The following is a 12438-nucleotide window of genomic DNA, read 5'->3' as shown; positions in this document are numbered from 1 at the left end:
GGAAAGGAAGAGTGAAACAGACAATCACTTGCATCAGTTATTCTTTCGTTAGGGAATTTTCTTAAGCCAATTGCAGTATCAGGTACTTGCAGCTGCTTGGGAAGAAATGAGGACATAATTGAGTATTTGCTGGAGGCCTTATCATGGGAGTTGGTGTGCAAGACAAAAGGTCTTTTACTATTTGGAGAGTTATTCTCTTGCCCAAGGCTGAAAGAGTTGTAGCTATTTCATGGGGAGAAGAGTAAGTAAGCTAAATTGTGTTGGGTTTGGGGAAGAGAACTGCAAGCCAAGGGGCAAGTATCTGTATTTTTCTGTTGAGAGCCAGGTAAGAAAGAATTGAGTTTAAATATCAGAGAGGATTGAGCTTAGACCTGGAGAAAGAATATCTAGAAATGGTGAGAAAGTTTGGGCCTCATCCCAGGAGGTGAGGGCACAATGCTGCAGAGATGAGTCATGGGATTTGAGGGCGAGGGTGTTGCCAAGGGTAAGGAGAGGGGTCCCAAGCCCTGGGGTTCTTTGACTTCCTTAGGCCACTCTTCGTGTTTTCCACTGTTCCACCATTAGACCATGTTGAAGTATGTGTCTTGAGCCTCAACTAGTTGCGACACTCATTTCCTTTAACATTCACCGCAGCTGCATCTTGCATTTTGTCTTTCTTAGAAGTATTTGATTTTTTTCACAACATTTTCCATTTTTATCTATGATGATCTATATCTTCCTGTCACAGCCGGAAACATGATACCGGGATTGGGCAACCCTTCAGTCTCTTTCTCTAGGGTAAAGTCTGAAACAGAAGAATCTGAACCCGTCTGTGATCTCTTCAACACTTTTTCACTTTCTCCATTGTCACTTTCTAATTTTGTAGCGGAAAATATAATCCATTTACCCCTAAAATGAATGTATTTATCTAAAGTCTTCTTTGCTTTGCTCCAATTCCTCTTGGTCTTTATGGGTGATAAACCATTCACACATCACTTGGCATTTCTGGCTTTAATATCTAGCTAATTAGTTTGGTATTCTTTAATTGTTAATTTTCGGGGTGGGGTACAGCTGCTGCTTGTCTTTATTCTATAATTCTGCTGATGCTGGTAACATGGATTTCCTGTATAAAGTAGAAAATAAAAGAAAACAAAAGAGTAATATATTTAGATTTTATTTTTAAAAGCCTGAAAATTATAATAAATTATCTGAAGAGTGGGAAATCAAACTAAAGGAAGATGTTTACTGAAGCTATTGATGATCATATAACAGAGGCGACCCCTGTCCCCACCTAAAGAAGAAAGACGTGCACCAGGCACTTCCTTTTCAGAAAGCAACAAACAAGACCAGTGCTTTGGAAAGTATGCATTTAGGACAGTACGACTATTGTCACATCCCTGATGCTAGTGTGATTACTAAGATGGGGAACTCATCACATGTCACTTAAATCATTGAGCAGCCCAACTTCCTCAGAGAGCTTGGGAAATGCTTTTCATTTCAGAAATAAAAACAGCTGAAAATCAGCCCTGCCGGATTTGAAGTCCAGCTCACTGCATTCTCATTGACCCCCTAGTTTCTCGAAATTGTCTTAGGGCTTTGCAATATGTAGAGGAGGATTTTGAGAAGGCTTTTGATAACCAGCCATGCAATTTGAGAGTAACTAAGTGAAGCAGAGATCTCATTTGACTTTAGCATTTTCAGTACAGTGCATTCTGGCAATAGAAGTTAATAAACCATTCAATTAATAAATACATTAATAAAGCTATTACATTTTTAGAAGTTTCTAATAGGAAATTGTCTTAGGAAAACAATATAAAAATAAATCTCTCCTTATGTTGCATTTTATTTCTTTCAGTTACGTGCTTCATTTTTAACTCAGATTTTTACTGAAAGAGATGTATTGTGTCAAGATTTCATTGTGCATCATTCTTTATCAACACTTTAGGGAAAAAAATACTAATTTGCCAGCTTGAATTTGTAGATATGAATATGGTTGTGCTTTCCTAGGCAAACCATTATATTTGGGTGGCTCCTTTTTTAAGCCCTAGTTGTAGAAAAGTATTTTATATCTGCTGATATTCTTGCCTCTGAGTCATGCAATACAATATTGGAAAGTACAAAGTACTGTGGTTAATTTCTTCTGCATGAACTTGAAATTTCAGGGTTGCTTTTTTCTGCCATTCTAGGAATTAACATTGTAAAACAACAACACCTTTTAAGGAGATTTTGATTAAACAAAGATTATTGTGCATTCTGAGATCTTTTAAATTTCCAGAGTGCCTGGCCAGCGTGCATTCTTATGGGAAAACAGTGCTGTGAACTTTTGGGGCTATAACTATCCTGACCCAGAAAAGCAGAGGCCAGAGAGATGGAAGAAATAAAAAGTCCGTTTTAATCACCTGCACATCCTCAGAAGTTGTGAAATGCTAGAACCTGTAAAAACTGACTTCCCATCCTGATTTCTAGGAAGTGTTTCTGTTTCATCAGAATAAGACTTTGTGATCTCAACCCATCGCTCTTCTACTTTCTCTTTCCCAACTGCCTTGTCCCCTTAAAAATCTCCACAAGGTCCTAAAGCTATACAGCTCTGCTCACGAGGTCTTTAAATGACTTTCAAGTTGTTGAGTGGATGTTAAATGTTATCACCACACACAGAAAAATGGTAATTATGTGAAATTATGGAGGTGTTAACTAAGCTTATTGTGGTGAACACTTTGCAGTATACACATATGTCATATGTCAATAATATCTCAATAAAGCTGGAAAAAAATGAATGACTTCTTCTGCATCATTTCCTTTTATTCCATCATGTGGTCCTTTGAGGTTCCTTAGATGTGTGCCACCTACAAATGCAGCCCCAGTGAAAGTATTTGGGACTTGATGCTTTCCTTCTGTGTCCTCAGGGGTACCAAACTGAAGGAGCTATGATACAGGGTGATTTTTAGCTCATCTACTGAACCTTGACCCAAAGTACTTAATAACAATTGAAATGCAGAGAACACATGGCTTCTCTGTGGGCAAATCTATTTGTTCATTTATTTTCCAGGAACTTCAGCCTTCCGTGTGTGTGTAACACAGCTAGGGGAGAGAAAGGGGAAGGAAGGAATGAGAGAATTTCAAAGACTGGCTGTTGTAAGCACATTTCTAATCATTTAATTTACCAAGGTTGTATAATTTCTCAATTCTGTTCACATGGGTGTGTGGAGAAACCATAGGAAATAAAATGAAAATATTTATGTTGGGAAGACAGGTGAGTATTTTCTCCTAGATATTATACTTCTGTTTTAGGATGATGATGGTAATGGGTGAGGGTTATGATGGTGATGATGTGTGTGTGTGTTTGTGTGTGTGTGTGTGTGTGTGTTGTGTGTGTGAGAGAGAGAGAGAGAGACAGACAGACAGACAGACAGACAGACAGACTGAGAGAGTTAAAGAATGGGAGAGAGACTGGGAAAGTAGATAGAAGGTGGGAGACTCAGAGAGGAAGACAGACAGATAAAGAGAGAGAAGAATGAATCCTTGTTTCATTTCAGGGAAAGAAATTGATTTCAAAGCTGTAGCAAAAAATATGGTTAATAAATTGACTTATATCTGAAAAGTGTAAGATTAACAGGGTGTCAGTTTAGACACTGCATATATGCTCACGTTCGAGTGGGAAGGGAGCTGAGGTCACTTAGCATGGCCAGTGGACAGATGGAACTAGCAATTAGCAATAGCTGTTCCTTATTCAGCGGGATGCAAGAAGACTGTTATGATTGTCCATGGAATTAATGGGGAGCATTGATACTCTGTGGGCATTCTCTTCTTCTTCTTCTGATGAATATTTATTGAGCACTTCATACATACTTGATACTAACCACTTGATATCAATTGACTCATTTAGACCTCATGGCATCCCTAGCAGTTTCCTTCTCATTCTTCCCCAATTCCAGTACTGGAATTTTTGATCTAAAGGTGAGGAAACAGAAGCCCAACAATAGTCAGCTAGCGAGGTTGAACCAGGATTCAAACCCATACAGTCAGGCTCCCATGCTGAGCTCCTGTCACCAAGCTGTGCTTGCCTTGAGCTCTAATTTCTTATTTCCATTTTGCTGTTTGCAGGAAGCTGAGACTTCTATTGTCCTTGGCAACCGTTTTTTATTTGCATCACAACAATGACCCATGTCACAGAAGAAGTCATACTGGGAGGACTCGGGGTAACCGCATTAAGACGTTGTGGGTGTTTAAAGATAGAAACAGCCCGTGTCTTTAGTGAGTAACAAATGGAAAATTGTGTTTGCTATTTTAGGTCACTTCTCTAAGTCAGAAGAGAGGAGGGGTAGAAAAAAAACCTGTTACCGTGGGAGGTGTCTGAGATGGAAAGACTGGTTGAATGCAAAGGAGGACTGAGTGGCATTAAATGATGCAACAGAGTCTAGATCAGGCAACTTGGGGCTGCAGGGCCGGGTGTGGTGGCCCATGAGGCCCCCCGCTTCTGCCCCCGTACCCTCCTCCAGGCAGCCTTTCTGAAAGGTTCTGAGTTTCATCCTCTAGCTTGACATGTCCCCATTTAATACCAAGCCCAGGAATTGGGGAGAAATCAGAAGGAACCCTTGGAAGCTTGTTGTACCTGCGGCATCCTTCTGATGTCTGACTTAGTTTCACTTTTCTCTCTAACCCTGAACTGAAGTTCTACTGAGATCTGAGACCTGTGAGTCAGTCCTCAAGTTGTCCCCGCATTTTTGCTCGAATCTTTACAGATCAATGAGTGGCTTATAGAGTGTAGAACACCGTTCTTCAGAGTGTGTGAAATGTGTCCAGAGCAACAGCAGCCGTCCAGACAGACGGGGTAGTGGTTAAAATGCAGGACCCCAGGCCCTTCCCCCATCCGCTGATTCAGCCAGCAGAGGAAGAGGGTTGGGAGTGCGTCTGCTCTCATGGAGCACCTCAGAGGATTCCTTGCACAAGGTCGCTTGCAGCTCGTCCCTTGATGGGTTTGCTAGTTCATGGAGATAACCTTCTCAGCTAACAATTATTAAATGAGTTTCTGCTCCAGTAGTGCTGTGAGGGGTCAATACCGGGCCTGACCAACTGCTCCCGCCATGAGTGGGGTCCAAGTTCATCAGATGAACTTCCCATATGCCTGAAATAAAGAGGTGAACTAAACTCAAACAAGACAGATTCTCTCATTGGCCTTTTCTAACTGTATCCCCAAAGTGTGGGAGATAGGAGTTTTGAACTAGTATTTCCCTAACCAGGGAAATCATTATTTTCCCCTTTCACAGAATTTGACTCATAGACACTTACTTAAAATCTTTCGAAATAGTCTTTAATACAAATCTGGGGTTTCCCAACTTTTAAAGAAATCGCAATGCTTACAAAACTGTAAATATTTGTAAATCCTTGCAGACCATATGGGTAACTTTTGGTAGCACAAGCTTCTGAAACAGCACTTACCTTGCAGGACATTTCCACCAAGATTAATAGTTATCTCCTATGGAGATGGAGTGATTCAAAGCATAAATTGAAGTGTTGTTTATTTTATTCATTTAGAAGAAAGAAATACAATCTCCCTAAAGGTCTGGTATTTTAATAGGAAGAATAGGTATTTTGAGAATTTTTTTAAAAAAATCGGAAAGTTTATGTTTGAGCTATTTTACATGGGCAGAACAAGAGATTTTCATTACCACTGCAGGGCAAATTAAGCATACTAATAGCAATGCTGTTTTGGTTTCCCGACAGGGTTCATGAATCTTTCTTTGATTTTGTAATTGTTCCTACAACATCTGGGAACCAGTGGTTTCAAACACAGTCACTTGTCTGATGGTTAAACTGGAGAAGGGGTAGAGAAAAATCAGTATTGCTCACAGTGAGGGTTTCCAAATACTGCATGAACCATCCTTACAGGAAAAATACAGTCCTTGTTCATCCCAAATTCAAGTTGAAGTGGCCATACTTTTTAGTTTTATTTGTTTATTTGCTAAATCTGTTAACCCCATTCACTGGAAAAAAGTAATAGAAGCATTTTAAGAAAACCAGGCTACTGAGAACATTTGTTTCTCATTATTACTACTGGAGTTACTACAAACACCTTCACTGTTTATGCCATCCTTGGCCATCAGAGGCTGCTGCCCTCCCAGCTGTTCCTGGTAGCATGACTTTCTTAGGCGTTCCAGCTTATCAGCGGCTGGGAATTGGCCCTTGTGAAAAGATTCAGGGTTACAACACTTGCACGTGAGCCTGTATCTCCAGAGTCAAGTCAGCTCAGGGTTTCTCCCCTCTTTATACTTTAAGAGTTTCTTCACACAGAGGCTCACGGGCAGACCCCAGGCCTACATATACTTACGCACACCTGCAGATGTACACACACTCCCCTCTGTCTCATTTCATAGATAATGTATTTACTTATGACTTATTGACTCAACATGGGGCCAACACACTTTTTTAAAAATTAAAGCATAGTTGATCACAGTATTATGTTAGTTTCAGGTGTACAGCAAAGTGATTTGGTCATATATATATATATATATATATATATATATATATATATATATATATAATTTGGTTCTATTCCATTATAGTTTATTACAAGATATTGAATATAGTTCCCTATATACTTACTATACTAAATAATAGATCCTTGTTGTTTATTTTATATATAGTAGTGTGTATCTGTTAATCTCCTAGTCCAAATTTATCCCCTCCTTCCCCTTTGATAACCATATGTTTGTTTTCTATGTCTGTGAGTCTGTTTCTATTTTGTAAATAAGTTCATTTGTACTATTTTTTAGATTCCACATTTAAGTGATATCATATAATATTTCATTGTCTCAATTACTTCACTTAGTATGGTAATCTCTAGGTCCATCCCTGTTGCTGCAGATGGCATTATTTCATTGTTTTTTTATGGCTGAGTAATATTCCATTGTATGTATGTACCACATCTTCTTTATCTATTCCTCTGTCAGTGGATACTTAGGTTGCTTCCATGTCTTGGCTATTGTGAAGAGAGCTGCTAGGAACATGGGCTTCATATACTTTTTGTATATTGTCTCATTTAATCCTGCATTAACCTGATGAGGACAATAGTATTTTCTCTATATATTTTGAATCAGATAGTTAAGACTTAGAAGGGTTAGGTAACTTGTCCATAGTTCATAAAAATTCAAATGGAACACCTACTCTACAGCCCAATCTCTTACCTTTTCTATAGGGTCTCTCTCTCTTCCATTCTCCCTTCATGCCCCACCCCCCATTCTGTGTCTCCTGTAAATCAAAAGGGGATCTTAAGAACTTACTATGAAATGAAGCGATTCCCTGGGTTTTGGGGTCAGGCTGTCTCAGTGAGCTGTCCTATTCAGGGGCAGGTTGTTGAAAAGACTCAGTTTTCCTAATCTTTATCTTTTATAATTGGGATACAAATAGTGCCTGTGTAAGTTTATTGGGATGATGAAATGAAGAAAGAAACAAAAGAGAGAAGAGAAGAAAAATAAAAAAACAGAACAACATTGGGTTGAGGAAAGAGGTTAATTTTGCCAGGGACCCGGGATGGGACCGTGTTACACCAAGCCTGATTTTTCAGTGTGAGGATTTTGGAAGCTTTGCACAGGAGTAATGATAGCTTTGAGAGGGACATGCCTGGCCCTCGGATTCATATATGGAATCTGTGTGTGCAACAGCCTCTGTGACTTTTAAATTCACCATGGGAAGAGGAAGGTCAAGGCTCAGAATTCCTGAGAATTCCTTAAAAATCTCTGGCTCATGACTAAGAAATATTTATGTTCTTCATAGAGTATACAGTTGCTTTTCTGAGCTTCTCTTGGGGGAAAAAACAGACCCCATCGACTACTTTTAATTTTTTTTTTTTTCCTGAAAAACCAAACCAAACCAAACCAAACCAAACAATCTGAACCAATACTTAAAGGCAAAGATTTCTGGGCTCGAATAAAATGTTTAGTTATTACAATTCTCTGAGCAACCTTGGCTGGGTTGCGCCACTTCTCTGGGCCTTTCTATCCCATCTGTACAGGAAACGGATTAACTAAGGAATTCCATGAACTTAAGTGGAGTATCTGTTTCATGCCTTGCCGTGTGCTGGACACCTATCCATGGGACAGCCAAGGCCTCCCCATCACAGTGGGTGGGGGGGTGAGTGTGGGGATAGGAATCACATAACCCAGTACACATGAGTAGTGCTGCACCACGTGGTGCATGTGCTGTGAAGAAAATAATGCCAGGCAGCAGAGGAGAGCGTGATGGGGACGGCCAGGAAGCAGGACCAGACATATCATAGAAGGCTTCCCAGAGGAGGTGACATTTGGGCCCATATTTGCATATGGTAAAGGAACCTGGCAAGAAGCATGTTACAGGCTGGTTCTTTAGAGAGTCTCCTTAATAGAATGCTAGGGAAGGAAGGCAAGGCAGGGAGGAATTTGGACCTTGTTGGAAAATGTGAAAGCTACAAGAAGATGCCTTTACTGGGTCTTTGTCTTCAGTTTACACACACCTTCTGTATCCTCCACACTGTATGTCGTGTGTGTGTGTGAGGGGGGTGTACTGTATTCTTTTACGAGATGATCATTCAGGTGTGGCCACAAGAAGAGACCAAGGAGATTCTCGGGAAAAATCAAAACAAAGCAAAGTTTATTATATTCACACGTCCTGGGACAGGAGCAGGGCCATGTGGGAAAGACACCGGGTAGGTCAAAGTGCAGAAGGCAGGAAGGGGGTGGCAGCGCTCAGGCCACGGCCTTTATTGGGGTCTCCTCGGGAGAGGCAAGGCAGCGTGGATGCACAGCTTAGGATAGGCTAGTTGGAATAATTTCCATTGGCTTTAGGCTATTGGGTTGGTCCCTAGTGCTTAAGGCAGAGGAATATTTTCCCCTGGGGTGTAAGGGCCAAGGAGAGGAGACGTGGCTCTGGATTTGTTAGTTTGCGTGTCAAAGACACGCTCCTGGCTAGGTCCTTGGTGAGCCCTAAGGACCAGAGACAGAAAGGTTTGTTTTAGAACGCCAAAACATCATTATATGCAGAAAATTGAAAAAAGATCTACAATTCAGTATATATCCATATCCTTTACTTAGCTACACAGCAGCACGTGGAACAGGCACAAGTGCTCTAGGGTTCCCCCACTGTTAAGTCCCTTATGACTAGTGTTGGGGAGATAAAAAGATGCCAGCCCCGTCTGCCACCCCTACCATTCTTGCCCTGATGCCAACCCCATCAGGTCGCCCCACAGATGGCATCAGAGGGGAGGTGGACCCTTCTGGCCCCCGTGGTCCAGTGCTCTGGGCTCACTTGGATTCTCTTGTAATCCCTATTTTGTGACATTGACAAAACATTGAAACGGACCTTGCAAATCAGAACAGAGTGGGTGTCAAAGGATTTGAGGGTAGCCCAGTCAGAGAAGTGGCAGTTTTCAGCGGACGTTAGGAAACAAACAGGGCACGCACTTGGGTACAAATGTGTGGGGTGAGAAAGGGGGACTGGAATAGAAAGAGCACTTAGCCCCCCCCCCCCCCCCCCCAGTGGGGTGGCCACTCACAGATGTCAGAGGCGGAGCGGTGTGAAATGGAATCAAGGGTGAGGGTTAGAGTCGGGGAAGAGGTAGAGGCCGGATTACAGTGTATTTTCAGATGAAAACTGAGCATCAGTTTGCCATTCCGCTTGGCCCACTTACCTTGCTGGTGTGCAGCGACCCAGCGTGTGACACGCGGCAGGAAGAGGTACTTTCCCTAGTATTTGCCGTACCTGCGGCAGCAGCGTGAACTTCAAGGTGGGTTCTGTATCCTCCCCTGCCTGGGCAGTAATGCCGGGGGCGTATACAGACTGCAGGAGGGCTTCCATCAGAGACGCGGTTACCCAGAGTACATCACTGCTTTATGTGTTGGCAAAAATCTACACAGAATGCCTGAAGATTGAGAGTTTAGGACAGATGACAAAATATACTGTTTCTCAATTCACAAAGGCATCGACTCAGTGTGAGTCACACTTGGCATCATACAGAACATCTATTTTGATGTGTATTTGTGAGCAGGATGCAAGTTCAAGTGCTAACCACAGGAAAAGGACAGCAAAACAACCAAACTCATCTAGACAAAGTGACTGTCACTCATCCTATTTTTGATGCTCTTGCTCTATTTTATGTTGAATTCTCTAGAGTGTAGAGTGTAGTAAAAATACCAAACTACTGATACGAAGGGTGGGAGAGGGTGAGGTTAATTCAAATCAATTGAGACCAACAAGATTATTCACGGGAATCCAAGCAATGTTGTACCGTGATTTGTCAAGACCAGACTGGCAAAGTCACCATTTATCTAGCCTTGATGATCCTCAGTTGGGTTTTTCTTCTAAATTGAATTTATTATTTTACTTTTTCATCTGAAGAGCGTAGCTTCAGTGACTTTTGAACGTGATGCCTTTACTTAGCTGTGTCTAAGGAGCAAGAATAAACATGGCAAAGATGATCTGAAGGTGCCACTTTTTCTTTATTTGATACAGGCATGAGAAATATGGTCATATCATGATGCTGGTCTTATCAAGAACGCCTTCATACACTTCCTTTCCCCCTCCATCAGCATCTGACCCTCCTCCCATTCTCCTGAATGAGCTACGCTGACAACCTACTGCGTGAGTTTCCATGTGTTTTCCATACGTATATAACTCAAATTTAAAATTATATAATCTTGGGCTTCCCTGGTGGCTGGGGGTCCGCCTGCCGATGCAGGGAACACGGGTTCGTGCCCCGGTCCGGGAAGATCCCACGTGCCGCGGAGCGGCTGGGCCCGTGAGCCGTGGCCGCTGAGCCTGCGCGTCCGGAGCCTGTGCTCTGCAACGGGAGAGGCCACGGCAGTGAGAGGCCTGCGTACCGCAAAAAAAAAAAAAAAAAAAAAAAAATTATATAATCTCCATATACAGTAGGGTATGTCAATTGAGGCAGTATCAACATCTGGGGCCGGGTAACTCTTTGTCATGGGGCTGTCTGGTCCATTGCAGGATGTTGAGCAGCATGTCTCAAGTCTACCCACTAACCGCCAGTAGCGCTCTCCCGCAAAACGATCCCCAAATGTCCCACAGGGAGCAAAATTACTCTTGGCTGGAAACCATTGATATGAAGGCTATTTATACAACCTATTTTTCATAAAGGGAATCATTTTGCACACTTTTTTGCATCTTGCTTTTCCCAATCAAAAATCATTGACAAATTTCTCACAAGTCAACCGTTATAATGCTATTTAATTATTTCTTTTTCTTTTTTTTTCTTGTTCAAACATAGTTGATTTGCTTTAAACCAATAATAGCTTTTCCAAAATTTCCCTGATTTAATTATTTCTAATGATTGCTTAATATTCTGTGGATGCATATAGCATTGTCCCACAGGCGTACTCCACCATTCTTTTTTTTTTTTTTTTTGCGGTACGCGGGCCATGAAAACATGGTTTTCAGGTCTTGGCCTCCTAAAAGCAGTGCTTCAATGAACACTGATATATGTGCTTTTACAGATTCCCAGAAATGGAATTGTGGCACATATATTTTTAATTGTAATGGATATTGCCAGAATGCCTGATCATGGCATTTGGAGAAAACTTTAAAAACTACAGATTATATAAGACTGATATTTTTCTAAAACTTTAATAGACAAGTCTAGATAGAAATGATTATTTCAATGATTATTTTTAGCCTGAAAAGAAATGTGGGTAAATTGTAAAATTTCCTCTTTGTAGCTCTAAGAATTACAACTCTTTGTTCAGGAGGAAGTTCAGCTGACCAGTTATCGGGTCTTTCAAATGTCTTGTTTGCCGAAGTTTTGAGTGATGACGTCAATTACAATGAACAAAACGTGAGAGAGAACTTGTATGTCCAGAGTGCTACTTATTCCATAATCAGCATAACCCACGGTAAGTATTTCAAGTCCATCCATGAAAATGCAATAAGGGGACTAAAGTTGAATTAGGTAATATAATAATAAAATATACCTTGTGAGTTTCTTTAGCATTAATGGTTAATGCAACTAACCTCATTAATTGAGTCAGCATTGTCTGAGTAATTAAATGATTGATAAAAGTAGTTCTCTGTTTGATACGTTGGACATTTTAATATACTCTTTTATTACCAAGTCAACAGGTCAGGATAGCTTTTGTGCAACATTATTTGAGTTGTTCCACATTTCTCTCCACCCTCCACCCTGCCCCCTTTAGAGAGTTATCTGGTGAAAGAAAAGAGCTAAACCTGGCTTCTGAATTCCAAGATCACACCACCAAAGGGTAAGGAAATTATAAGTTGTTTTTTGGTGAACTTGATGGACTCAGCGATCTAGCAGTGGAGAAGTATTTCTGATGGGTGTTGTGCTGTAAGCAGATATTATCTCCTGTAAGTGGACACTGCTGGGTTCTTTCCTGTATTGGTTAGTGTATCGGTGGACGGATAGGACTAATTTTAAATTAGGCATAGTGTTTCTCTCCTCTTTATTAGGTTTACTTA

The 12438-nt window shown here is 41.1% G+C and overlaps 1 protein-coding gene across 3 annotated transcripts in view; it reads left to right on the top strand.

The window, feature by feature from the left end:
* The window catches only part of SETD4 (SET domain containing 4), a 580992-nt gene extending 570420 nt beyond the window's left edge, over positions 1-10572 (top strand). Inside the window, exon 18 of one of the 3 annotated variants that reach the window (XR_010840851.1) lies at positions 10459-10572. The gene's annotated coding sequence lies outside the window, so the exon portion shown is untranslated. The remainder of the gene's footprint in view (positions 1-10458) is intronic. The other 2 variants (XR_010840853.1, XR_010840854.1) reach the window with 2 other exon arrangements.
* The last annotated feature ends 1866 nt before the right edge of the window (positions 10573-12438 follow it).

This window comes from Kogia breviceps, chromosome 5 (genome assembly GCF_026419965.1).
Source record: "Kogia breviceps isolate mKogBre1 chromosome 5, mKogBre1 haplotype 1, whole genome shotgun sequence".
In the NCBI taxonomy this organism is placed as follows: Eukaryota; Metazoa; Chordata; class Mammalia; order Artiodactyla; family Physeteridae; genus Kogia; species Kogia breviceps.
This window is presented reverse-complemented; position numbering and strand designations above follow the sequence as displayed.